Source organism: Dreissena polymorpha, chromosome 3, assembly GCF_020536995.1.
Source record: "Dreissena polymorpha isolate Duluth1 chromosome 3, UMN_Dpol_1.0, whole genome shotgun sequence".
Classification (NCBI taxonomy): domain Eukaryota; kingdom Metazoa; phylum Mollusca; class Bivalvia; order Myida; family Dreissenidae; genus Dreissena; species Dreissena polymorpha.
In genome coordinates, this window is record NC_068357.1 from 136,719,298 (window position 1) to 136,747,006 (window position 27,709).

The 27,709-nt window shown below is 34.6% G+C and overlaps 1 protein-coding gene across 6 annotated transcripts in view; it reads right to left on the minus strand.

The window, feature by feature from the left end:
• Positions 1 to 27,709, minus strand: part of LOC127871600 (kinesin-like protein unc-104) — a 170,470-nt gene that overhangs the window by 140,746 nt on the left and 2,015 nt on the right. The window contains exon 1 of one of the 6 annotated variants that reach the window (XM_052414690.1): positions 11,637 to 11,788. The exons of the other annotated variants lie outside the window; for them this stretch is intronic. The gene's annotated coding sequence lies outside the window, so the exon portion shown is untranslated. Of the gene's footprint in view, positions 1 to 11,636; positions 11,789 to 27,709 lie in introns of those variants that run through there. 6 annotated transcript variants of the gene reach the window in all.

Sequence of the window (27,709 nt, forward strand, 5' to 3'; positions counted from 1 at the left end):
TAACATAATAATTATAACAAGAGCACCGCATAACGGGTGCCAGGCTCGGCTGTGAGTGCAGTTTTGAATTAATGAAAGCATTTTTTATATATTTTTTTTAGAGGTCACAGTGACCTTGACCTTTGACCTAGTGACCCAAAAATGGGTGTGGAATGTATAACTCATCAAGGTGCAGCTACATATGAAGTTTCAAAGTTGTAGATTGAAGCACTTTTATTTTAGAGCCAATGTTAAAAACCTTGACAAAATGTAAAGGTTTAAGCACAACGCGGAAGACACGACGAGCTGGCTAATTGACAATACCTCAGGTTTTCTTCGAAAACAGCAGAGCTCAAAACATATATAAAATATTTAGAAACTATTATACAGTTTTACTAAAATGAATCATCCTCTTAAATGAAATTGAGGGAATTGAAGTGTTTATAGCACAGCTGATGGGATGTCTCCCACAATGCAAAGTCGCCCATCAAAATAAATAACAAGATTGTGATTACTGTTTCACAAAGTATAAAGTAAGAATGCCAGGATTTACATCCTCAGAAATAACTTCTCCGGAAATCTTATTCTGCACTTTAATACAAGAACATGGGGGATGCATGGTTGAATCAATGAGCAATATATTAACCCTTTCCCACTCAGAGGCAATGTGAAAATGGCTATGTGCAAACAGCATAAAACCAGAACAGCCTGCGAGTAATTAACTCTCAGTCTGTTCAGTTCAGGTTTTATGCTGTTTGCTACTCAGCTGTATCTAAGGGTTGGAAATGAAGCCTAAAAAACCTGAATCTTGTAAGAAAGCTCTTAAATTAAATTTAAGTTTTTAAGGGACTACAAATGCGTGGAAATACGTATCTAAGCCATTCCAGAAATTTATGCACCATTTATACATCCACGTGTCTTTGTATGTCTCGACGGGGTTTTTTCAACAATAATGCAGAAAATTTAATTATTTAGTATTCGGTGCAAAGTTTGTACTATTACTCGTTATTTCAGATCATTTTAATGCACTTTTGAATTGAAAAAATGTTTATAATTGAATAGTGCAGTACAAATATTTCAGCAATTTGTGGGTCGCTTTGATGAGTAACATCGCGAATAAATAGTTTATGACAAATAGAATTGTCATCAATCATAAAATAAAACAAGTAACATAACATTGGATAGTATTTCTTGACTTTCAACACTTTAAATTGATTTATTCACACTATTTTATTTTTTTAGATATCAAGTTTGCATACATGCCATACGTCCCGGATTGTCCGGGACAGTCCCGGAAATGAATAACTTGTCCCGCTGTCCCGGAAATCTGTCAAATGTCCCGGAATTTACAAAATCCATATATACATGTATCTTATCTTAGGCTTAACTGCACCTCGAATCTGTGTATATCTGCAGCGTCTCCATGACAATGCCTACCCGAATAGGCAGACTACGCTACGTGTCAAAATCGATCAATTAACAGGGGTCCTGTTATCATATCGATTGTCTCACGTTCGCGGTCAAACCGAAAAGGCGGCATTGTTTAATGTGGTTGTTAATTGACTTTAATCTACTACGTCATTATTTCCCGCTGCGTAAGGGCAAAGGCTAGTTGTTCACACAACTGAAGTCCAACATCGCTGAGTAAAAAATTAAAAGCAGTTTATGTTCGCACTTTTAACCGACAAAGAAGTTGAGTAAAAAAGTAAGCATATAAAAACGTCATCCTCACTAGGTTTATTATTGTCTTGTTCTAAACCCCTAGTAAACATAACGTTAAAAACAATAAGTGAATTTGAATTGCGTTCGCCATGTCAAAACTTTTTATTTATAAATGTTATAAATGAATAAAGGCGTATCAACGCGTTACACACCGGTCTTAATAACAATAACGCAGTGACGTCACCATGTATGTTTAGAACGCTTACACTGAAAACACGTGGCTTGTATCTAGTAACGGAAGTAGTAATGTTTAATTTGACGTTAATAGATTAAGTGTATTTCGGATAGGCTTTCGAAATTATGCAATTAACGATGCGAAACAAAAAAACGTACCAAAAATGCATATGTCTATAAATATCGCTACATTTTATACATGTCCCGGAAAATCGGCAAAAGTCCCGGACAATTTAACTCAATGTCCCGGAATTGGTCTGAAAAATTATGGCATGTATGCAAGTTTGATTGTCACCAAAATGCTCTTAACTTCCGTTATCTGAATACTAAGCAATATCATGAACAAACTAGTGAGTTTATAAACGAAATAAAAACTGTATTTTGAAGTATTGTGATCAAATTTTACTTATCAGATAGATTTAAACTTGATTGTTATTACAAATACAATAATATTTCAGCTTTAAAAGACCAGATTAAATATGGATAAACAAGGGCTGTTTGTAAAACATGCATGCCCCCCCCATATGGGCTCTCAGTTGTAGTGACAGCCATTTTGTAAATATGTTTTTTTGTCACTGTGACCTTGATCTTGACCTAGTGACCTGAAAATCAATAGGGGTCATCTGTGAGTCATTTTCATGATCCTAGGCATAAGCGTTCTTGAGTTATCATCCGGTAACCATTTTACTATTTCGGGCCACCGTGACCTTGACCTTTGACCTAGTGACCTGAAAATCAATAGGGGTCATCTGCGAGTCATGATCAATCTACCTATCAAGTTTCATGCTCCTAGGCATAAGCGTTCTTGAGTTATCATCCGGAAACCATTTTACTATTTCGGGTCACAGTGACCTTGACCTTTGACCCAGTGACCTCAAAATCAATAGGGGTCATCTGCGAGTCATGATCAATGTACCTATCAAGTTTCATAATCCTAGGCATAAGCGTTCTTGAGTAATCATCCGGAAACCATTTTACTATTTCGGGTCACTGTGACCTTGACCTTTGACCTAGTGATCTGAAAATCAATAGGGGTCATCTGCGAGTCATGATCAATCTACCTATCATGATCAATCTACCTATCAAGTTTCATGATCCTAGGCATAAGCGTTCTTGAATTATCATCCGGAAACCATTTTACTATTTCGGGTCACAGTGACCTTGACCTTTGACCTAGTGACCTCAAAATCAGTAGGGGTCATCTGCGAGCCATGATCAATGTACCTATGAATTTTCATGATCCTAGGCCTGAGCATCTTGAGTTATCATCCGGAAACCACCTGGTGGACGGACCGACAGACCGACCAACATGTGCAAGGGGGGCATAAATATCAATTAACTGCCGTAACCGCATTTAACATGTGTTTTTACATATATCCCGGTTGCTATCTAATGTTTTATTACTGACATGACTGTCTTCTTGAAGAAAGAGACAGATTTGTCTTATTCAATATATCGATTTATGAGAAAAAGCTTAGTTAACCTCAATATTATTAACTTCCCTGAGTATTAACCTCCGTTATAAAATCGATAATTTGTTCTATGCAATAAAGCTCATAGCACTATTTGTTAACCCTGGTACATTGCTAACATCATGAAGTTTGAATTATGACGTAGTAGTTAATGGCGGTTGACATTGGAAAGGTTGTACGTTTGACATCGTTTCCACCTATTTAACTGAAGGTTAGTAAAATGTTTATTTTCTTTGCTTTATGTGTTGACTTTGTTGCTAAGCATTCTTGTTATATTTACAAATGAGTTTGATTACCATACTGTACAACCAAAACATATTCTAAATAAATATTTTCATATTTTTTTAGTGTGCAACAACAAATTCACGGCTCATAATTAAACGACTATGTAACGGAAGTTAATTAAAAACTGAAAGCACCTAATTGTATAAATAACTAAAGCTTTTGTATTAATTTTTAGTTTGACTCCATGATAATTGTTTGTATGCATACCCTTTCTTTAACAAGAGCACCGCCTTGCGGGTGCAGACCGCTCATCTATTTTCTTTTTAAAGGTGAAGGGACTCTCATTTTCAATCACAAAGGAGGGAGGGGTGGAGTGAAGAGGGGTGTATATCATGAGAATGTGGACATTTATTACATTATTTTCCAAAAATGGGAAAAAAAATGCTAAAAAAAAATAAACATCCGGGGGGGGGTGGTTAAACCATTAAAAAAAAATGAAATTTGGTGTGGAGGTGGGGTGGGGGGGTATAGTGTGAGGGTGTGGTGGTCATTTGTTAGATGATCTTAAAAAAAAAAAAAATTAGGGGGGGGGGGATTCGGGTGGGGGGACGGGGGGGTGGGGGGATTCTTGGGTGCGATGGTTGGTCGGTATTTCAAACATAAAATAAATATTTGTGTTTTTTATCGGTTTCAATAAAATAATTTCGGGGTGGGTTGGGGGTTACGATAGTGTGAGGGTGTGGTGGTCATTTGTGGGATGATCTTAAAAAAAAAAAAAAAATACAATAGGGGGGGGGGATTCAGGGGGGGGGGGGTAGGGGGGGAGGGCACGGGGGATGGTTTGGGTGGAGTCTATTGTGGTATATAAGGTAAGAGTAGTTTTGTCAAAGTAACAATCAAATCTAATCATAAATAAAGAAGTTATGGCAATTTAAGCAAAATTTAATAATTTGACCTTGAGAGTCAAGGTCATTCAAAGGTCAAGGTAAAATTCAACTTGCCAGGTACAGTAACCTCATGATAGCATGAAAGAATTTGAAGTTTGAAAGCAATAGCCTTGATAGTTAAGAAGTAAAGTGGATCGAAACACAAAATTTAACCATATATTCAAAGTTACTAAGTAAAAAAAGGGCCATAATTCCGTAAAAATGACAACCAGAGTTATGCAACTTGTCCTTTTACTGTACCCTTATGATAGTTTGCGAGTGTTCCAAGTATGAAAGCAATATCTATGATACTTTAGGGGTAAAGTGGACCAAAACACAAAACTTAACCAAATTTTCAATTTTCTAAGTATAAAGGGCCCATAATTCTGCCCAAATGCCAGTCAGAGTTACATAACTTTGCATGCACAGTCCCCTTATGATAGTTAATAAGTGTTGCAAGTATGAAAGCAATAGCTTTGATACTGTAGGAATAAAGTGGACCTAAACACAAAACTTAACTATATTTTTAATTTTCTAAGTATAAAAAGGGCCCATAATTCTGTCAAAATGCTAGTCAGAGTTACATTACTTTGCCTGCACAGTCCCCTTATGATAATTAGTAAGTGTTGCAAGTATGAAAGCAATAGCTTTGATACTTACGGAATAAAATGGACAAAACACAAAACTTAACCAAAATTTTCTAAGTATAAAAAGGGCACATAATTCTGTCAAAATGCACGCCAGAGTTAACTAACTTTGCCTGCCCAGTCCCCTCGTGATAGTAAGTAAGTGTTCCAAGTTTGAATGCAATAGCATTGATACTTTCTGAGAAAAGTGGACCTAAACGCAAAACTTAACCAAAATTTTCAATTTTCTAAGTATAAAAAGGGCACATAATTCTGTCAAATTGCACGCCAGAGTTATCTAACTTTGCCTGCCCAGTCCTCTCGTGATGGTAAGTAAGTGTACCAAGTTTGAATGCAATAGCATTGATACTTTCTGAGAAAAGTGGACCTAAACACAAAACTTAAGCGGACACCAACGCCGACGCCGACGCAGACGCCAAGGTGATGACAATAGCTCATAATTTTTTTTCAAAAAATAGATGAGCTAAAAACCTATGAACGTTTCCAGAAATCATTTTTTGATATTTTTATAAATTTCTAAATGTAACATAAGTTAAAAACAATTGCAAATTGTGGTCATTCTGAATTATTATACATGTGTCCTAGTTTTGTTTATCATTATAAATTTGCAGTAAGTAAATAGTAATGAAATAAGTATTCCAGGGTTGTATAACATTTTGACAATGTATAGATATGTAGCACAAAATGATTAAGTGAAATGTAATGGAAGTTAATTTTTAACCCCTTACCTCTTAAAAGTTTTACCTGTGTAAAATTGAGCTTGATTTCGCGCAATATATCTAAAAAATGTTCGTATATATATATATATATACTTGTAGGATGCCTCTGTTGAGGGCTGAAATACAGAAAAGATACAGAGAAAAAAGAAAAAAGAGTCTGGAAGTTATGCCAAGAAAGAAAGGGAGAGAAAACGAAAGTCATACATACCAGTAGCTCTTTTAAGTGACACAGAAGCCAAGAAAAGATGTAAAGAAACACTAAAAAGGGTAAAGAGACACAATGAAAACAAAAAGAAAGAACTAGATGCAGTTTAAAACACTGAGAATCAGTACAAACAAAAAGTAATGACAAAGGCACTCTAACAATCAAACTGGATTTAAAAAAAAGGGACTCTAAAGCTGGGAAGAGACTGATTTGCAATGAGTTAGAAAAAGCTGAAAAGCAGATTAAAGAACTTGAATTATTAAATGCACAATTAAAGACAGAGAAGAAACGTATACTTAAACGGTTAGAGAGAGCAATACAGACCAAAAACTAAACATCAGACACAAGACAGAGTACAAGAACATCTCACTGCAATGCAAGTGATAATGCTGATATGCAAAGTTGTTCCATTGATATTACAGACATTCCCAACCCTGCAACAAGCGAAACACCAAGGAAATATCCCAGTCAAATAACACTACATAAACGTTTACACCAAACACAAAGGCAAATATGGATTTAAGAGATTCAGGATTAACACCTTAAAGCCACACAAAACTAAAGAAAAAACTACTACAGTTTCATGTTTTAAACGAAGAAATCAAGACAACGAATGCTTTGAAAAACTGTAAACTGAAAATTGCGAAGAAATATAAATGTGTTCGAGCATTTGGGAAGATGTTGGGTATAAGTAGAAAGCTAAACGTAGCAGATCAAAACAAAAAAGAATCAAGTAGAAGTCAGCTTGTCAAGAGAAAAGTTCATGAATTCCTTCAACGTGAGGATAATTGTGTGACCATGCCCGGAAAAAAAGACCAGAAGCAGAAACACCAAAAGAGAATATTGACTGACTATCTGCACAATTTACATGCAAAGTTCAGTTAGAATACCCGGATATCAAAATTTCAAGGTCAACATTCAGTAGTTGGAGACCAAAACATGTTTTATTGGTAAATTTCTGCAGTCGAAATACATGTTTGTGCTCGCGTCATCAAAACATTTCATTGAAAATAAAGGCAGTTCAAGATGTAGCTTGAAGAAAAAACCCTGATAATTTTATACAGAAGAACACCGATGCAGACATACAGGAGAAGCTCAGACAAAAACATGGGTCCCATGTAACATTTACAGAGTGGAAACGAGTTGATAAATCTGGGAAAATGAGATGGAAGCAAGTCCAGACGAAAGTTACAAAGGTATAGTTCATTGACATGTTCACAAAGGACGTGAACGAATTCAGGGCTCATGTTGACCGAGTAAAAAATCAATATAGTCAAGTGCGACGTCTTCGTGAAAATCTAGAAAATGGCCATGTTCTTTTATGGATGGACTTTGCCAAAAACTTTACGTGCACCGAACTTGACGAAGTGCAATCAGCTTATTGGACAAGTGAACAAGTTACTCTGCATACCAGCGTTGCATATTTCCCAAAGACTCATGATAAAACGCATAAGAGTGTCGTAGGGATATCTGATCTCAACATACACAATGCAGGAATGGTTATTTCTATGGTGTCAAATCTAGTTCCAAAAGTTAAGTCTGAATATTTAAATTAGAAACACATACATTACCTTACTAATTCTCCCACATCCCAATATCGGAACAAGAGCATATTCGAATTCTTAACAAGACATGAAACATTATTTGGAGTGGAAGCTGGGATTACCTAGAGAACAGTCATGGGAAGGGCCCGTGTGATGGGTTGGGCGGTAGTGTTAAACGTTCAGCAGACATGGCTATAAAGCTATAAAGCATAGCAAAGTAGTAATCCAGAATGCACAGGATTTCTTCTCATGGCCAGCAAATCAGTCTGAAAATGAAACTGCAGTGACATAATATTATGTAACTCAAGAGATGTACGTAACATCGGCCGATGATCTAAAAACTAGAAATGAAAACATCAAAGCAGTAAAAGGGACTTTTAAACTTCATGCTGTTGTTCCAATTGGCAATACTTCAATAGGGACCAGAGAATTGTCATGCTCATGCACAGATTGCAAATCTGACATGGTTAATTCTGAATGCGGTGGTTGGACTGTTCATGAACTGTTGAAGACAAATAGTAAATCAGATCAGAAAGTCAAAGGCGCTCTTAAGGCTACAGCGACAATGACACCACCAGAAGAAGAGAGTAATAGTCCTCAAAATAAAGATGTAAACACAGATGAAACTGGGAAGAAATCGATTCATGTTGAAGAAGGTGATTTTTGTGCTGCAGTTTTTGAACAAGAATGGTACATTGGTTTGGTTAGTGAGATCGATTATTCAGAAGATCGATTTAAGATAAACTTTATGGAAGAGATAGGGACACGAGAAACCAGTTTCAGATGGCCAACAAAGGCAGATATAGCATGGATACCTGCCCAAGATATTTTGATGAAAGTACCGGAGCCGCATGCGTCTGGGTCAAGAAAACGACTTAACAAACTGGGCAATGAAATCACGGATTTGATTGAAGAGTTGTGCGAAAGGAATGTTTCTGCCTCTTTAGAAAAATAACTGAATTAAAAACAACCAAGTACATGAATTGGATTCTAATTGATTTTCCTTAAATTGATTCTATATTCCTATTGCAAAGGGCAAACGATTGATCAATATTTGTGCGAACTAAAAATGTCTGAATAATTAACGCCTGTAACTTAACTCCTGTTACATATTAACTGCGTAAAAACTGTCCATGTTATACAGTTTTGTACAATTTTGAACTTTTACAAAGATATGTATACATGCCATTTTGAGTGAAAATATTAGTGAAAACAATATTCATGCATGCAACTTAAATTTTATGTTTAAGTTGTTGCAATTATATTAAGTGAATTTGAGATGTATTTATAAGTATATGATAAATGTTAGTAACGCATATGAATCTCTTCATAAGACACTTGGATATTTTAGATATGATAATATTATAGTGTTATTACAGTTAAAATAACGTATTTTGTTTTTGGATTGTTTAAAAAGTGATTAAAAGTTAGCTAGCAAACCTTTAACTTCCGTTATTTTATACCAGTAGCACATTGTCTGACTTCAGAAAAAATCAGAAATGCTGATTCTCAGAAATTGTATTTGTGTCTCAAATGTTTGACACCTAGGTGTCTATGGATGGCCGAAATATATTTTTCTTAGTCATTTTCTAGATTTGACGAAAAAAAAGAAACATGTTTTTGTCGGAAAAAAAATTAATTGCTAATTTATCAATCTTGTAATCTTGCTAATTTCCAAATATTTACAAGAGTTGACTACGCAAACGCCGAACTGTTTCAGCTGTTGGCAAAATGCATGTTTTATTCAACAATTGGAAGTGTATAGTCTTTAAGTTCATCCTTAAAAGGTTACTTGGGTTTTCAACTGGACCAAGTCATTGTTTTAACCTCTGTTACTTCTAAATTTGGTAGTATAATTTACATGCAAATATGTCAGTACCGATACAACGTTTATGTACCAAATTTTAGAAACATGTTTGTGAAATGTTATTTTTACCAAAATTAAAACTACAAATGTTTATTGCAAACCTTCAAAAATCGTTAGTTTGTATAGCAAATGGCGCCTTTATAACTGGAATGGCTGATCTAAGTGGTACAGCTGTACAGGGTCAACCCTTAAAGCGCTGGAGCTGAATTTTAAAGGCCTTTGCAAACAGTTTGGATCCAGATGAGACGCCACAGAACGTGGCGTCTCATCTGGATCCAAACTGTTTGCTATTCTGATAGTATTCTTTGAAAAAAATTCGAAGAAAATGCTAATTTTAGAAATTCAACAGACGACATTTTAGCAGACGACAAATTTCCCAGCATGCAAAGGGTTAAAATGAATGAGATTTTAAATACCGAGGCATGCTCCATGACTGCAGGACTCTATTAGCAGCTGAATAGAGTTTCGTAGATGTTTAGGGTAATGTTATGAAAAATGCTGTACAGATAAATAATATTTTAAACCATACCAAAACATAATCTTTATGTTGTAAACTGTGAACTGGGATTATTACATGTATGTTTCTTTTTGTTTATGCTCTCTGAAGGCTGGGTACTTATGAGATCTTAACATTCAGTTGCCATGATGATCCAGCTCTATAAAACCTCTAGAACCTTATAGTAAATAAAATATTTAAAACTTTTTTGTTCTCAATAAATTATTTTAAAGCATTTGTTAGCAAAACAACAAAACTAATAATTTCGAACTTTAAGGCAAAACACCAAGATTTTTCCCAATCCCAACAGGGACCAGGAACAATTTCCAATATGGTGAATAAAAACACAGCATTTTAGTTGCTCATCTAAAATATATTTCACAGACATTCCATTTATACAGAAGATATAGTAATATATTTCCCTAATGCTTGCCACACAAATTTAAATATTATCTTTATAAGATTTTAATGTGTTTACGTCTAATGCAGCATGTGTACATGTACCTTACAGTCAATATATACAGTATAACACCAAAATCACTTCATGTTAGTCCATCGAGGCATATGCATGTGAATAATGTAACCAAGGCTGTGACTTAATATTCAGTTTGTTTGCAATCCCCTGAGAGTTGGAACATTGATTCAACAGTCTGCAAGCGTCTGTATGTCTGGTACACATGTAACCTGTATATTGAAATCTATGAACTTTGCTGATATGCTTTTAATAATAAGGGCTGTGCTCTGTGAAAAGGGGGTTTAATGCATGTGCGTAGTGTTTTCCCAGATCAGCCTGTGCAGTCCACACAGGCTATATAATCAGGGACATTTTTTCCTATAAAGAAAGTTTCTTCTTAGCGAAAATGCAGTTTAGGCATAAAGAGTCTAAAAAAAAAAGGTAAAATAAAACAAGATACTACTTTCAATGAATTAACCCTTAAAGCGCTGGAGCTGAATTTTAAAGGCCTTTGCAAACAGTTTGGATCCAGATGAGACGCCACAGAACGTGGCGTCTCATCTGGATTCAAACTGTTTGCTATTCTGATAGTATTCTTTGAAAAAAATCGATGAAAATGCTAATTTTAGAAATTCAACAGACGACATTTTAGCAGACGACAAATTTCCCAGCATGCAAAGGGTTAAACCTAATGCCCCCAGTAATCAGATTCTCAGTATTTATTAATTGACCCATTTAAACAAGTCTTAAGTAAGGTCGAAGTCAAAATATTAGGTCAGGTGATGATGTATTGATAGTGTTAAATGACATCATCAAGATTGGAAGCTTTGAAGCAAGGGGTATTCACATTAAAAAAAAACATGTCAATCTGGGTTTACCAAGAATAACTTTTTGCCCTTCTGAATAAGTCCGTATGCACCCAACAGTTGGTCAAAGTCAAGTTGTAATTTGCTTCTTTTTTAATTAAATGTTTTAATTATTTTTTATTCTACAATATTTTTTCTAAAAAGTGCCATTTTACCAAACTGGGAACAAATTCCTTTAATATCTTGCTTGACCAATGCAATTTTCTAACAAAACACTTTCAACAGAAAGTGTAGGAATAAAAAGGGCGACAAATATCATTCGTCTCTTTTATTTATATCTATAAAAATAAACATTACTGTCCAAAGTTCAGAGAATTGAGCCCAAGAAAACAGTACTTACCCTGAATATTGTACAACAGGTTACAGCTATTCCAGTTCTAAATGTCACAACTGTATTTCCCGTAAGGCAGTCCTCTTTTGAATGGTCCAATCAATACTCAGATACAGTCTTTAAAGCCAGGCCATGTAACCCACACAATTTTTCGTCTTAGAATTTCTGGTCTAAACAAGAATGCATGAACACCAACCTAAAAGCTTTGAGACAATTTAAGACCATAGATTTCAAATTATTTCTATCTTGATTTAAAACAGACTCTGAATACGTTGTGATTTGGAATAAGACATCAAACATGGAATCTACATCATTGGAGATTTTCTCAAACAAAATCGTTCATTTCATGTTCTCATGGATTTTTGCAACATTCTGTTAATTCTGTTCATATAATAAGCACTTTTACACAACGTTTTCATTGACAGTGATAGTATGATTTATCATTTTCACTGCTGTTTTCACCTGTGTTTACATACAATTATAAAATTTCATTGTTTGAGTATTTAAAAAATCCAACTAAACATTCAGTTTTGAGCAAAAAAAATCTATGTGATGCCATTATATATACAATGTCTATTTACTTATAATTTGTCAAATTGCATTAATAAAACAGGTTAAGCTGAATTAAAATAGATTGTTAGAACTAATTACAAATTCACATATTGGTGTAACCTTTCAGTTGACAAGCCAGACAGATGTTCCTAAAGCATATTACATGTATTATTATCAGATTTCTACAAAAAATACATGATTTTTTTCCTATTGATAGACTAGGTATAATGGTCTTAACCAATTATGGCTTATAATTGGTCCTTGTCGTCTCAGGTACTACTTAAATGCATCCCAGGTACTCTTAAGTATACTTACCGGTAAATGTACCCGATACGGAAAATAGACCGTACATTAGTACCCAGGAATTCTAACACTTCATCTTTTTGTTGTCAGCTTATTTTTAAAACTTAATTATACTCATATAAATGTCAATTTTTCTGTAAAATGGCCCGTATCAAAACTTCTACTCAAAACAGCAGGTTGAGACAGCTTTTTTTAAAGAGAATATTGTTTTGTATTCTGTAGCACATTTTACGTCATCCCATTTTGGGCTGAAATAAAAATCGGTCACAGTCTAAATTGGCTGGGTATGTGTAAGTATATTTTCCGTACCCAGGGTACATTGAAGTATACTTAAGAGTACCTGCGGTACATTTAAGTAGTACCATTAAGCCGACAATGACCAATCAAGCCCAATTATCTGCTCAGATATATATGTATGATAAGTTTTCTGCACTACTTAAGTTAAATTAAATAGCCGTAAAAACATATTCTAGTCACTTGTATTCTGGGACAGTCCTTATACATCTAGTCTATAATATTCAGGCACATCCTTTGTACATCTAGTCCAGGGGTGGCGAAATCAAATGTCCGAGTTGCCCGAGTCGTACATTTGCTTGTCTGGGCAACTGATTTTTTTTCAATTAAGTTGTCCGTGGACAACAAGTTTTTTAAAAGTCGGGTCCAGGTATACAAAAAAATACATTGTATTCAAGCCGTAATTAAGTTTTACAAAACCGGATGTTGACATGCGATTACATTGTCAGTGCTATTTGCGGAGCAATCAAGCTAAAATACGGGCACTCTCCTGCGCAGTGATCTCCCTTATTATATAAGAGACCAGGAGCATGCCGCATTTTAAACATTCGGCCCGACTGTTAGACAGTGTACAGACTGGTTTCTTTATTTTTACAATCAGACGGAAATAAAAAGTATCAAAGTAAGATAATCAAAACACGGTCTACCTTGTTATTTAAGACGACTTTAATGGTAAAAAATGGAACATTTAGTTATTTTAAATCTTCAACAACGGGGCAGAAACCCGAAGCTTTGAGCAGTCCACCTCCCAAAAAACTAAGAAAGATTATGATAAAAAATATGATCTAAGTAAATGCACCAGAACTTTTCAAGAAACTTGGCTCACAGATTTTCAATGGTTACCAGTTGATGATAATCAAATTGCTACCAGTAGCGGCACAGAGCCTCAGTCTGATGAGGTCGACATATTGGACTAGTTTAATTTGTTAAGATTACGATGTACTTATGTTCAACACATGTTTTAATAACACTAGCTTTGCAAGATTTAAAGTTTTAGAAAGTATTTATATTGTTTATAATATACTGCTATAATGAATGTACTATTGAAATACAACTATAAATAAAACTAGCAAATCAAACTTATTTTGGTATATTCCACATTGTTTTACATTAATCAATAAATGCGTTAAAAATTTATATAAACATTAACGGACAAGTGTAGTTAAGCAACGGACAAGTTAAATTTCCTAAATGGTTGTCCGTGGACAAGTATAGTTTTTTGAGATTTCGCCACCCCTGTAGTCTATGATATACTGGGACATCCCTTGTACATCTAGTCTATGATATACTGGGACATCCTTTGTACATCTAGTCTATGATATACTGGGACATCCCTTGTACACCTAGTCTATGATATACTGGGACGTCCCTTGTACATCTAGTCTATGATATACTGGGACATCCCTTGTACATCTAGTCTATGATACACAGGGACATCCCTTGTACATCTAGTCTATGATATACTGGGACATCCCTTGTACATCTAGTCTATGATACACTGGGACATCCCTTGTACATCTAGTCTATGATATACTGGAACATCCCATGTACATCTAGTCTATGATATACTGGGACATCCTTTGTACATCTAGTCTATGATATTCTGGAACATCCCATGTAATCTAGTCTATGATACACAGGGACATCCCTTGTACATCTAGTCTATGATATACTGGGACATCCCTTGTACATCTAGTCTATGATACACTGGGACATCCCTTGTACATCTAGTCTATGATATACTGGAACATCCCTTGTACATCTAGTCTATGATATACTGGGATATCCTTTGTACATCTAGTCTATGATACACTGGGACATCCCTTGTACATCTAGTCTATATTATACTGGGACATCCCTTGTACATCTAGTCTATGATATACTGGAACATCCCTTGTACATCTAGTCTATGATATACTGGGATATCCTTTGTACATCTAGTCTATGATACACTGGGACATCCCTTGTACATCTAGTCTATGATATACTGGAACATCCCTTGTACATCTAGTCTATGATATACTGGGACATCCTTTGTACATCTAGTCTATGATACACTGGGACATCCCTTGTACATCTAATCTATATTATACTGGGACATCCCTTGTACATTTAGTCTATGATATACTGGGACATCCCTTGTACATCTAGTCTATGATATTCTGGGACAGTCCTTTGTACATCTAGTCTATGATACACTGGGACATCCCTTGTACATCTAGTCTATGATATACTGGGACATTACTTGTACATCTAGTCTATGATATACTGGGACATCCCTTGTACATCTAGTCTATGATATACTGGGACATCCCTTGTACATCTAGTATATGATATACTGAGACATTACTTGTACATCTAGTCTATGATATACTGGGACATCCCATGTACATCTAGTCTATGATATTCTGGGACATCCCTTGTACATCTAGTCTATGATACACTGGGACATCCCTTGCACATCTAGTCTATGATATTCTGGGACAGTCCTTGTACATCTAGTCTATGATACACTGGGACATCCCTTGTATATCTAGTCTATGATATTCTGGGACAGTCCTTGTACATCCAGTCTATGATATACTGGGACATCCCTTGTACATCTAGTCTATGATATACAGGGACATTACTTGAACATCTAGTCTATGATATACTGGGACATCCCTTGTACATCTAGTCTATGATATTCTGGGACAGTCCTTGTACATCTAGTCTATGATATACTGGGACATCCCTTGTTCATTTAGTCTTTGATATACTGGGACATCCCTTGTACATCTAGTCTATGATATACTGGGACATCCCTTGTACATCTAGTCTATGATATACTGGGACATCCCTTGTACATCTAGTCTATGATATTCTGGGACAGTCCTTTTACATCTAGTCTATGATACACTGGGACATCCCTTGTACATCTAGTCTATGATATACTGGGACATCCCTTGTACATCTAGTCTATGATATACTGGGACATTACTTGTACATCTAGTCTATGATATACTGGAACATCCCTTGTACATCTAGTCTATGATACACTGGGACATCCCTTGTACATCTAGTCTATGATATACTGGAACATCCCTTGTACATCTAGTCTATGATATACTGGGACATCCTTTGTACATCTAGTCTATGATACACTGGGACATCCCTTGTACATCTAGTCTATGATATTCTGGGACCCATCTATCTAGTCTATGATACACTGGGACATCCTTTGTACATCTAGTCTATGATACACAGGGACATCCCTTGTACATCTAGTCTATGATATACTGGGACATCCTTTGTACATCTAGTCTATGATACACTGGGACATCCCTTGTACATCTAGTCTATGATATTCTGGGACCCATCTATCTAGTCTATGATATACTGGGACATCCCTTGTACATCTAGTCTATGATATTCTGGGACAGTTGTTTGTACATCTAGTCTATGATACACTGGGACATCCCTTGTACATCTAGTCTATGATATACTGGGACATCCCTTGTACATCTAGTCTATGATATACTGGGACATCCCTTGTACATCTAGTCTATGATATACTATGACATCTCTTGTACATCTAGTCTATGATCTACTGGGACATCCCTTGTACATTTAGTCTATGATATACTGGGACATTACTTGTACATCTAGTCTATGATATACTGGGACATCCCTTGTACATCCAGTCTATGATATTCTGGATCAGTCCTTGTACATCTAGTCGATGATACACTGGGACATCCCTTGTACATCTAGTCTATGATATACTGGGACATCCCTTGTACATCTAGTCTATGATATACTGGGACATCCCTTGTACATCTAGTCTATGATATACTGGGACATCCTTTGTACATCTAGTCTATGATATACTGGTACAGTCCTTGTACATCTTGTCTATGATATTCTGGGACAGTCCTTGTACATCTAGTCTATGATACACTGGGACATCCTTTGTACATCTAGTCTATGATAAACTGGAACATCCCTTGTACATCTAGTCTATGATATACTGGGACATCCCTTGTACATCTAGTCTATGATATACTATGACATCCCTTGTACATCTAGTCTATGATATACTGGAACATCCCTTGTACATCTAGTCTATGATATACTGGAACATCCCTTGTGCATCTAGTCTATGATATACTGGGACATTACTTGTACATCTAGTCTATGATATACTGGGACATTACTTGTACATCCAGCCTATGATATACTGGAACATCCCTTGTACATCTAGTCTATGATACACTGGGACATCCCTTGTACATCTAGTCTATGATATACTGGAACATCCCTTGTACATCTAGTCTATGATATACTGGGACATCCTTTGTACATCTAGTCTATGATACACTGGGACATCCCTTGTACATCTAGTCTATGATATTCTGGGACCCATCTATCTAGTCTATGATACACTGGGACATCCTTTGTACAACTAGTCTATGATATACTGAGACATCCCTTGTACATCTAGTCTATGATATACTGGGACATTACTTGTACATCTAGTCTATGATATACTGGGACATCCCTTGTACATCTAGTCTATGATATTCTGGGACAGTCCTTGTACATCTAGTCTATGATACACTGGGACATCCTTTGTACATCTAGTCTATGATAAACTGGGACATCCCTTGTACATCTAGTCTATGATATACTGAGACATTACTTGTACATCTAGTCTATGATATACTGGGACATCCCTTGTACATCTAGTCTTTGATATACTGGAACATCCCTTGTACATCTAGTCTATGATATACTGGGACATCCCTTGTACATCTAGTCTATGATATACTGGGACATCCCTTGTACATCTAGTCTATGATATTCTGGGACAGTCGTTTGTACATCTAGTCTATGATACACTGGGACATCCCTTGTACATCTAGTCTATGATATACTGGGACATCCCTTGTACATCTAGTCTATGATATACTGGGACATCCCTTGTACATCTAGTCTATGATATACTATGACATCTCTTGTACATCTAGTCTATGATCTACTGGGACATCCCTTGTACATTTAGTCTATGATATACTGGGACATTACTTGTACATCTAGTCTATGATATACTGGGACATCCCTTGTACATCCAGTCTATGATATTCTGGATCAGTCCTTGTACATCTAGTCGATGATACACTGGGACATCCCTTGTACATCTAGTCTATGATATACTGGGACATCCCTTGTACATCTAGTCTATGATATACTGGGACATCCCTTGTACATCTAGTCTATGATATACTGGGACATCCTTTGTACATCTAGTCTATGATATACTGGTACAGTCCTTGTACATCTTGTCTATGATATTCTGGGACAGTCCTTGTACATCTAGTCTATGATATACTGGGACATCCTTTGTATATCTAGTCATAACATGGCCAAGGCTCAAGAGAAAGTCATGTTTACTGAAGGACACCAGATACAGATCCAGTGATGTAACTCCTCCATTTCCACCATTAGACTATAGTACAAATCGTTGACGCTCTCAAATATTAAGCTACTTTTTATATTGGTAATATTTGGAGCGTACAACCTGGGAAGGACTCAAATACACTTCAACACCGTTATTTTGAACTTCGGATTAACGATAATTCTATAACATTTGACAGACAACTTCTTTGATTCTGTAATAATATAACGTTGTGGAATTCGCATGGTTCGGTTACACACTACTATTAATAATTGTTTTACTTAAAAACGTAAACAAGTCAGATTGCAAGAGATTTGTACTTGTAACCAGGGACCTATACAAACAAAATTTGTTTGTATAGGTCCCTGTTATAACAAAAGAAGGAATAAAACGATTCTTGTTCTTCTTTTTATGTTTTCTCTAAGTACATTTTCTGAAATGAATTAACATTTTTTGTTAATAAGACGCGATGTCTCTCTGAACACTGGCCTAAGCAGCACTAAACTGGACGCGTGTAGCATATTTCTCCAATTTGTCAAGGACATTGAAGAACTCACTTCCGCCCATTTTTTGCTCGCAGAAGGTAGAGTTTATATAAGATGAATTTCATTGGACCACATTTACTCTGACCTAACGTGACACGTTTTTTGTTACTAAAGAATGCAAAACTACATAAATAGTAATTATCGGCTTTTGACGACATTATAAAATTAACACGCTACGCGCAGACGACAAACGTGTTATTATCAGCTTTTGACGCAATTTGCCCAGACGACAAAGGTGTGAAATTATGCTCAGCGTTTTGCAGCTTTGACTTCGGTTTAAAGATTGTTGATTAGGTGCGAATTATAGTGTTGGGACGGTCCGACAGAATCACTTCAAATTAACAATTTTTTCGGTTTAACGAAGTTCTGATTAACATTGAAATTTTACATTAAACGAAGAAGAACCAAAATCGGGACCGTAAAAAAAGTTCTAAATAACAGTGACTTTGGATTATCGGTGTTCGAAATAACAGTGTTGAAGTGTAATGGTGGAATGTTTTCCTTTTTTGTCTATATTGTTGCGCAATGATTTGGAGCCCAACATTCAAGCCCCGATATTAGACACTTAATATCAACGGATTGCAATAATATTTACATACGTGTGTACATAATTCATTTCTCGATAATATTCCGTAAAAATTATGTAATGACACTTTGAATTTTGCACGCCTGAGCAATTTAAATCCAACCACTATTCAAATTTTTGAATATCTCTCGAATCGCTTGCTGTGTATATATAAATCGATAACACGGCCTCGATGTAAAGCATGTGGAAGAATAAATGGCGTAAAATATGGAACGCCTTGACTGTCTTATTATACTAATACTTGTGATATTACGTCAATCTGACTGTGCATGAATGCCTGTAACCATTATACATATGCATAATCACAATATATAAATACATTATTCAAATATATACTTATAAAGCATAAATATATAAAGATATAATTTTCTTATATATAGATAAAATGTAAACATATACAGATACGAATGTATTATATACAGATAATATTCCATTATATAAAGGCATTACTTCTTTATATGAAGGCAAAAGATCTTTATATGAATGCCTGAAACCATTATGTATATGCATAATAACAATATGTAAATACATATTTTGAATATATACTTATAAAGCATTAATATATAAAGATATAATTTTCTTATATATAGATATATAATCTTCCATTATATAAAGGCATTACTTCTTTATATGAAGGCAAAAGATCTTTATATGAATGCCTGTAACCATTATATATATTCATAATCACAATATATAAATACATAATTTCAATATATACAGGTAAAGCATTAATATATAATGATATAATTCTCTTATATATAGATATATTATCTTCCATTATATAAAGGCATTACTTCTTTATATGAAGGCAAAAGATCTTTATATGAACATAAGTTAGTATTATGCTACCACGGATTACTCCGTTAACAAACACATTCAACACGAAATTTCCTGATAGTTGTTTTGTCATTTACACCCAAGCAATTAAAGTCGTACAGTGACATAAGTGATATGATGCCCGGTGTTATCTTCTCTTGTCTGAAGCGCCGTATCACTCCTTCTTCCACTCCAATTCGCTCAAGTATCAAATCCATATCCATTGTTGTGAAATAATGCAAAAAAAAAATTTCTCCCGTGTGTAATAAAAGCTTCGTATATTTTTAATGTTATCTTTAAATCATTTAGATTATATATATTGCTTACGAAATTAGGTATTAATGTAATTTATTTCGATGTTCATAAGCATCTTAACTTTGTATGGATTTATGTAATAACGTAATTATCTTAATAAAACAACTATTTATGATCATACAAAACATTAAAATCTTTCTGTACTATAAATTTATCTTTACCTGTTGAAATAACATATTTACATAAATTAATTTAAGATTTTTAACGTATTTTTCAAATTTTATCTGCATATAAAGACGATATGGGTTTATATAATTATGATTTATGTTTATATAAAGGTATTTTGCCATTATATAAACAAGTTATGCCTATATATAATGAGAAAATATTCGTTATCATTATTACATAACGATTTATGTTCATATAAAGATATTTTGCCTTCATATAAAGCAGTAATGCCTTTATACAATGGAAGATTATCTGTGTATAATACATTCGTATCTATATATTTTTACATTTTATCTATATATAAGAAATTATGTCTTTATACATTAATGCTTTATCTGTATATATTCAAATTATGTATTTATATATTGTGATTATGCAAATATATAATGGTTACAGGCATTCATACACAGTCAGATTGACGTAATATCACAAGTTTTAGTATTATAAGACAGTGAAGGCGTTCCATAGTAAAATACAGTTTGCGTTAGTCTGTTGTGGTGCAGAGCCTTATATAGTAAACCGATGTTATCATACTTTTCGGGATTAATAAAGCATTGTTTTTTATCTAAAGTGAAATAAATAACATCTTTAATTTTTATACGGTACATAAAATAGTGACACAGATCGTACAGTATACCGTCCTATGTAACGTAGAATGTAAGAACATAAAACAACACAGACAGACGTGCCAAAAAGACATGCATAAAAAGTTGCTAAAAATTAGAAGAGTGAATATAAGAATCTGCACCATATCTGTTTTAAACATATGCTTATTAAATCGACTAAGATGAGCATACTAGATCTTCTTAGGTAAAAGTCAGTGTTAAAAGCTCATGTTAAATAGTCACAGTCAATTATGACCATGTCAGACATCACTGACAACCAAGGCCTGTGGTTTATCAAAGAGATCATAGCCAGAGTTGATCATGTATCTATGGACATAAGTCCACAGGTATGTAATGAACATCAAAGAAATGATAATTATATCATTTAAAAAAAAAAATTGATAAATCAATCAATTGGGTTATAAATAATCTAAATAATAAATCTGTACAGTAACTGTGAAAAGAACTTCAATTCATGTTAAGGAAATATATAATATGAGATTTATAATTATATAAATTACTTCCCTTGAAAATAATTGTCTGTAACAAATCTCTATTTTTAGTAGCAAATAATTAAAAGCAACTACCGTGACTGTAGATTCACCACTCAAAATGTTCAGCTCCATGAGAAACACATGCATGTCAAATATATGAAGTGGCTATGTTCCATATTGAATAATTATCTCCCTTTAAAGCTTATTACTTCCCTTAAATGTGTATTTTTTACCGTAGACCGTAAAGGATGACGTTGACCTTGACCTTTTACCACAATGTGTTTGCCAGAACCACAATGCCGCCTACTGCGCCGCTTTGATTTATTTAACAAAAATATATACTTTGGCAGGTCAGATAACTATGTCCATTTAAAGCTTATTACTACCCTTTACCTTGTTTTTTCGACCCTAGACCTTGAAGGATGATGTTCACCTTGTAATTTTACCACTCAAAATGTGCAGCTCCATGAGATACACATGCATGCCAAACATCAAGTTGAGTTGCTATCTTCAATATTTAAAAAGTTAGGGCCAAGTGTTAAGGTTTTAGCACGACGCCTACAGCGGACGGTGGACGCCAGACAAAGAGCTGGCTATGACAATAGCTCGGGTTTTCTTCGAAAACTGCCGAGCTAAAAAATTGCTGCCCATTTTCCTTACGAATTTATGGTCAAATTACCGCACCGGTTTCGGGAGCATAAATAATACCTTATTAAAGTAACATATAGGTTTGGATCACATTAAAATACGATAAATCATGTAATAAGTCCATTTAATTAAACAATAATAATAATAATAAATCACAAATAATTCAAAGCTCGTCTGAACAAAAAGAGATTTTTACAGATTTTCTTCGAATGGTTAGTATACCGATATGAAATGAACCGTTTTAGTTTGGGACGTGACTCCTGCATTTAACATCCTCTTTAACTAATCGCATACGAGGATTGTCACAGCAACAAGTTTCGCGAGATGATTCCACTTCGAACAAAAACAACAAGTGACAGAATTCTGGTGATTTAGATAACCAACTCGGATGATGATGATGATGATGATATTGACAACACGAAAATCGAAAAAGAAATCGAAAATAAGCTCCAATGCTACTCGCAAGAGTCTGACACTTGTGAAATGTAGAGCGAAATAGACTCTTTCAAGTAGAATTGGAGCATATTCAGAAGAAGCTGTCCCCGGCTCCTTTTCCGTTTCCCTTCTCTACCTTTGGATTATTTGTGGTTGATCAGTGTTTTTTTTCACTTATAGGGGAATGGTGGCGGGGCCCGTCCAAAGGGGAAAAAATGCATCGTTTGTTTTTTAGGAAAAGGGGTGTCCTTTTTCTTAAAATTAAAATATATATCAATGATTATTTCAACATAAGTTTCAGACAGTTAATTCAGCCTTCATGCACAGTCTAAGTTTTCTTAGCCATTTTGAGTGTAATTGGGATCTTTTAAATCGATAAAATGGCAAATTTGAGCATTTTTTATCAATAAAATGGACCAAATTGTTCTGATTTTATCAATAAATATTGACACAACCCTTGTCAAAAAAGTGAGCAAAATCCGGTTATAACCCAGTTTTAAACTGGGTTTAACCCTGCGGTATTGGCACCGAGCTAAAAGCGAGTCTTTTAAACACACTTTTTGCTTACCGACTTGGTTTTATCTGAGTTGAATCTTGGTTTAACTCGCTTAAAGCCAACATAGTGGTTTTTTAACCGTCTTAAGTGGGTTTAAAGTGAGTTTTTTCAGGCATCTGTGTTTAACTCTGTGGTATTTGCACTGTGCTAAAAGCGGGTTTTTCAGACACGCTTTTAGCTTACCGACTGGGTTTTTTAGCTTACCGACTTGGTTTTTTCTGAGTTAAATCTTGGTTTAACTCGCTTTAAACCAACATAGTGGGTTTTTTAACCATCTTAAGTGGGTTTAAAGTGAGTATGATTTTCTACAAGTTGGTTTTTTGAGGTTTTTTAAACATGCTTAGACCAACTTCTGTCTGTGGAGTTGGTTTTAAGTGGGTAAAAAGTGTGCTTTTTATGTGAGCTATAAGCAGGCTAAACACGGTTTTTAAGTGAGCGAAAAGTGAGCTGAAAGCAAGCCTTTGTTAGTTTTTTTCACAGTGAAAACATGCTTTTAACTCGCTTTAAACCTAGTTATTAACAGTATTTTATCTGTGAAAAAAACAAAAGCAATTTGTGGGTTTGGGTAAGTTGATTTTTGTGGGTTTTAACAGTGTTTTAGTGAGTTTTTTTTAAGAAAGTAGTTTTTTTGTGAGCCTTTTGTGGGATTTTGCAGTGTGAAAAAAAAAAATTTGGACTGATATGTTCTAGAAAAATGGTTTTTGTGAAGCAATTACAACAGTTCATTATAAGCCCAATGTGGTTAAAAGGAAAAAAACACAATGTGTACGAAAATTATGTTTATATGACAAAAATAGTACACCGCAAATTAATACTAACAGATTATTTTTACAATACATTATAAAATAATAGACATTTATGGAAGATTTTAAAGCAAAAGTTTGACCGCAATGGACCACTGCGGGTGGAGTATTTAGACCGCAGCTGCTGCAGAGACCTGGATCTCAGCTGTTGGAGGTACCTGAACCGCAGTGGAATGAGGAACCTGGATTTCAGCTTAAGGAGGGACCTTGACGGCATACGGTGTTGGGACCTGCACAGCAGCTACTGGAGAGACCTTGACCGCTAGGGGACCTGGAAAGCAGCCAGTGCAGGGACCTAGACCTGATCTTGGCGGGTGGAGGGACCTGGAAAGCAGCTGGTAGAGACCTGGAAAGCGGGCGCTGGAGCGACATGTAGTTGTTCCATTGATGCTGCTTGTGTCCTTCTCCTCTTGAGCATCTCTTATGCCAGTTGATCTGCAAAGGATTAATACCATATCACTTTCAAAAGGGCAAGGCATTCTTCAAACATGTTGATTGGTTATGTTTTTGTTCCACTTAACTATGAAATATTGCTGTTATGGTAATCTTGTTGCTTTAATAATAATAAATTTAAGTTATTTGCTTGTTGTTTTTGTTTGTTTATTTTTGAAATTTTAATCCCGTGATCACATGTGACTTAGCACTTTTCATCAATTATTAAAAGAAATTGCGTTTGGTAGAAAATGCAGTTTGAAAATGTACCAAGATGCGTAGTCTTATTTGGCTGTGTGGTCTGGTGGCATTGTAAATGCAATAACCTGTATAGTTTACCTCTCAACAAATCGAGCTTTCTTGGTCAAGGACAGGGCGAGGTTTTCCCACTCTTGTTCCCCTCAAGTTTGCCAGCTTGTGCAGGGTAAAAACCAGGTTTAAAAGTCCATACATCAGGCAGGCGATGATGCACATTCTTTCCAAAGGATCTTCCCAACGATGTCAATTTTGCCTTGTGGCAAGAGTTTAACCTTCAAAATTAAAATATATAAGTTCTAATTAAGTAAGAGGGAAAGAAATCCGTTCAGTAATAACCAGAAATAGATATAAATAAAATTTTAGATGACAATAACCATGAAACACAACCATAATTATTCACTGTACACAACATTTACACTTTTTCATGTGTAAGTTTATCTATTTTTGCTTCAAAATGTGTTGTTTTTCCTTTAAATTGCAATACAATAACTTATCCATTTACATTTCCCAGTGACAATACATAAATATGATAATGATCATAATTAATTCAATAAACTAAATAAAAAAAGGGGTGAAGAAATGACAATACAAACCTGTTAAAACTGTTCTTCAGTATTCCAAAAACAACAACAGGCAGTTCAACCTCCTTTCCAACCAACTTATTATTGATTTCCACATTGCAGTAAAAAACACATTGTTTTCATCACACAATACTTCATGCTGACAGAATTTCAAGACATTTTACACTACCATTATAAGTCTTTCACTTCTTTATATTAATGTTGCTGAATTAAATTTAGCTCAATATTCAGTTGCTGACACCAGCTTGTTTTTCAAAAGTTGTTGTTTTCAAAAAGATAACTTCCTCAGTGCAATAGCCAATCAAAAGCCTTATATCTTATTCCACACAGCCTTATCTCTAGGACCCCATCAGTAGCCTTATCTACCCCTAGATAATCAGTACCCTGTTTAGCTCTGAATGCCTGACAGATTGTTATCTGTTTATTGTTAGTGGTGTGAAATAAGGGTGTTTTAAGGTATTGTCTTGTTATTTTGTTGACAGTTTATGTAACACAGGTAATGTTTGGCATTTTATTATTTTATTCCAAATTAAGAAAATTGATATGATGGTATCATATGCAAATATCAAAATCTTGCATAACTTATGTACAAAAATAAATAGATTATTTCCAAAATAATGTTTCCAATACCATAATTATTTAAATATGCAGATTTTACAAGTAAATACTGTTTTAAACAAATATAAACAATCATATGAGATTGTTTAAAAAAAAATAAAAAATTAAGACATAAAACAATCATAGGATATTGTTTATAATAAAAACAAACATAAAGAAAAAATTCAAAGTGAAACACAAACTCTTTCATTTTCATGTATAAAACTAAGCTTGACCATTGTTAGTTTTTGTCAGTGATACTTGTTGTCCATCTGTGAACCTGTGATGTTCTGAAAGAGCCATTTTCATCCAATATTCCCTAAAAATTATGGGGAGCACACAAATGTACAATAGGGACAATGGCAAACAAGCTGTAAAAAAAGCCCCTTTACAATTGACTTGTTTTATTTATGGCTATAAACATCAAACAAAGACCCAGTTGAAGAATTATTGTTTCATTGATGAGTTATATTAATAAACAAAAGACCAACTTGTTGAAAAGTGTGTTAAAGTGAGTCTTTAAGCCTCGTTGCAGCTCTCAACTTATTTACAAAAAGACCAAGTTAAACTCGCTTAAACCCACTTCTGTTTAAAAAAAGACCAACTTCTGTTGTAAAAGACTCGCTTATAAAACAAAAAGACACACTTAAACACACATAAACCAACTCATAAATAAAAAGGCTCACTTTTGACACACAAAAAACCGACTTCTTACTGAAAAAAACTCGCTTAAACACACATCTTCTTAAAATAACCAACTTTAAACTCAGTTAAGCACAGTTTAGCGCACATAAAACTCACTTTTATTAGCAAAAACCAACTTCCGCTAAGAAAAACTCAGAAAAAACACAGTTTTATGTTGGTTTAAGTGTGTTTTGGTATGAAAGTGGGTTATTTTTTGACAAGGGAATATAGATACATCAGGCCTTTTCCTGGCCATTTTGGGAGAAAAATGCAATTAATGTGAAGTCAACTGATTTGGGAAAAACTATTTTAATATAACTCTTTATAATAATTCAAAATAATATAAATTAGTTTGTTAGTTGTTTATGAAATTAATTTTAGATATATTTATCATGATTATAAGACAGTTCTTTCAAAAAAAAATAAAAAATAAATAAATAAACTTGTGGAGGGGATATTTTTTTACAAAATGGGGGAAAAATGTATACTCTTTTTTGAGGGGAATGGGGCCAAATATCGACCCCGAAATTGCCATAAAAAAACACAGTTGATTACTTTTTATAACAACTGTTAACAATAATATATATTGACTTTCGACGTGTTTTATTGTATGTTAATGTGATCCATACCAATACACATCTAAAAGGTACTTTCTTGTGTTGTGTTTTGCTGTTATAGTTTAGTCGGACAGTGGGACTGACAGAAACTGATTCGGACTGACAAAAATTTCAAGTCTGTGATTCGAATGACTGACAGATTTTTCAAGTTTTGGCGAACCCTGGGTTACACCGTACTGCCTTCATCTGATTGGTACATATTTAAATCAGTTTCATGACATGGCGACAGGTCAGTGATTGTTTTGCGATTTAAGCAGAAGTTTAACTGAAGAATGTATGCCTTTCTAACTTCAATTCGAAAATATTTGAGATAAAAATGGACTTCTGAACTCAAACATTTTGAGTTGGTAATGTTA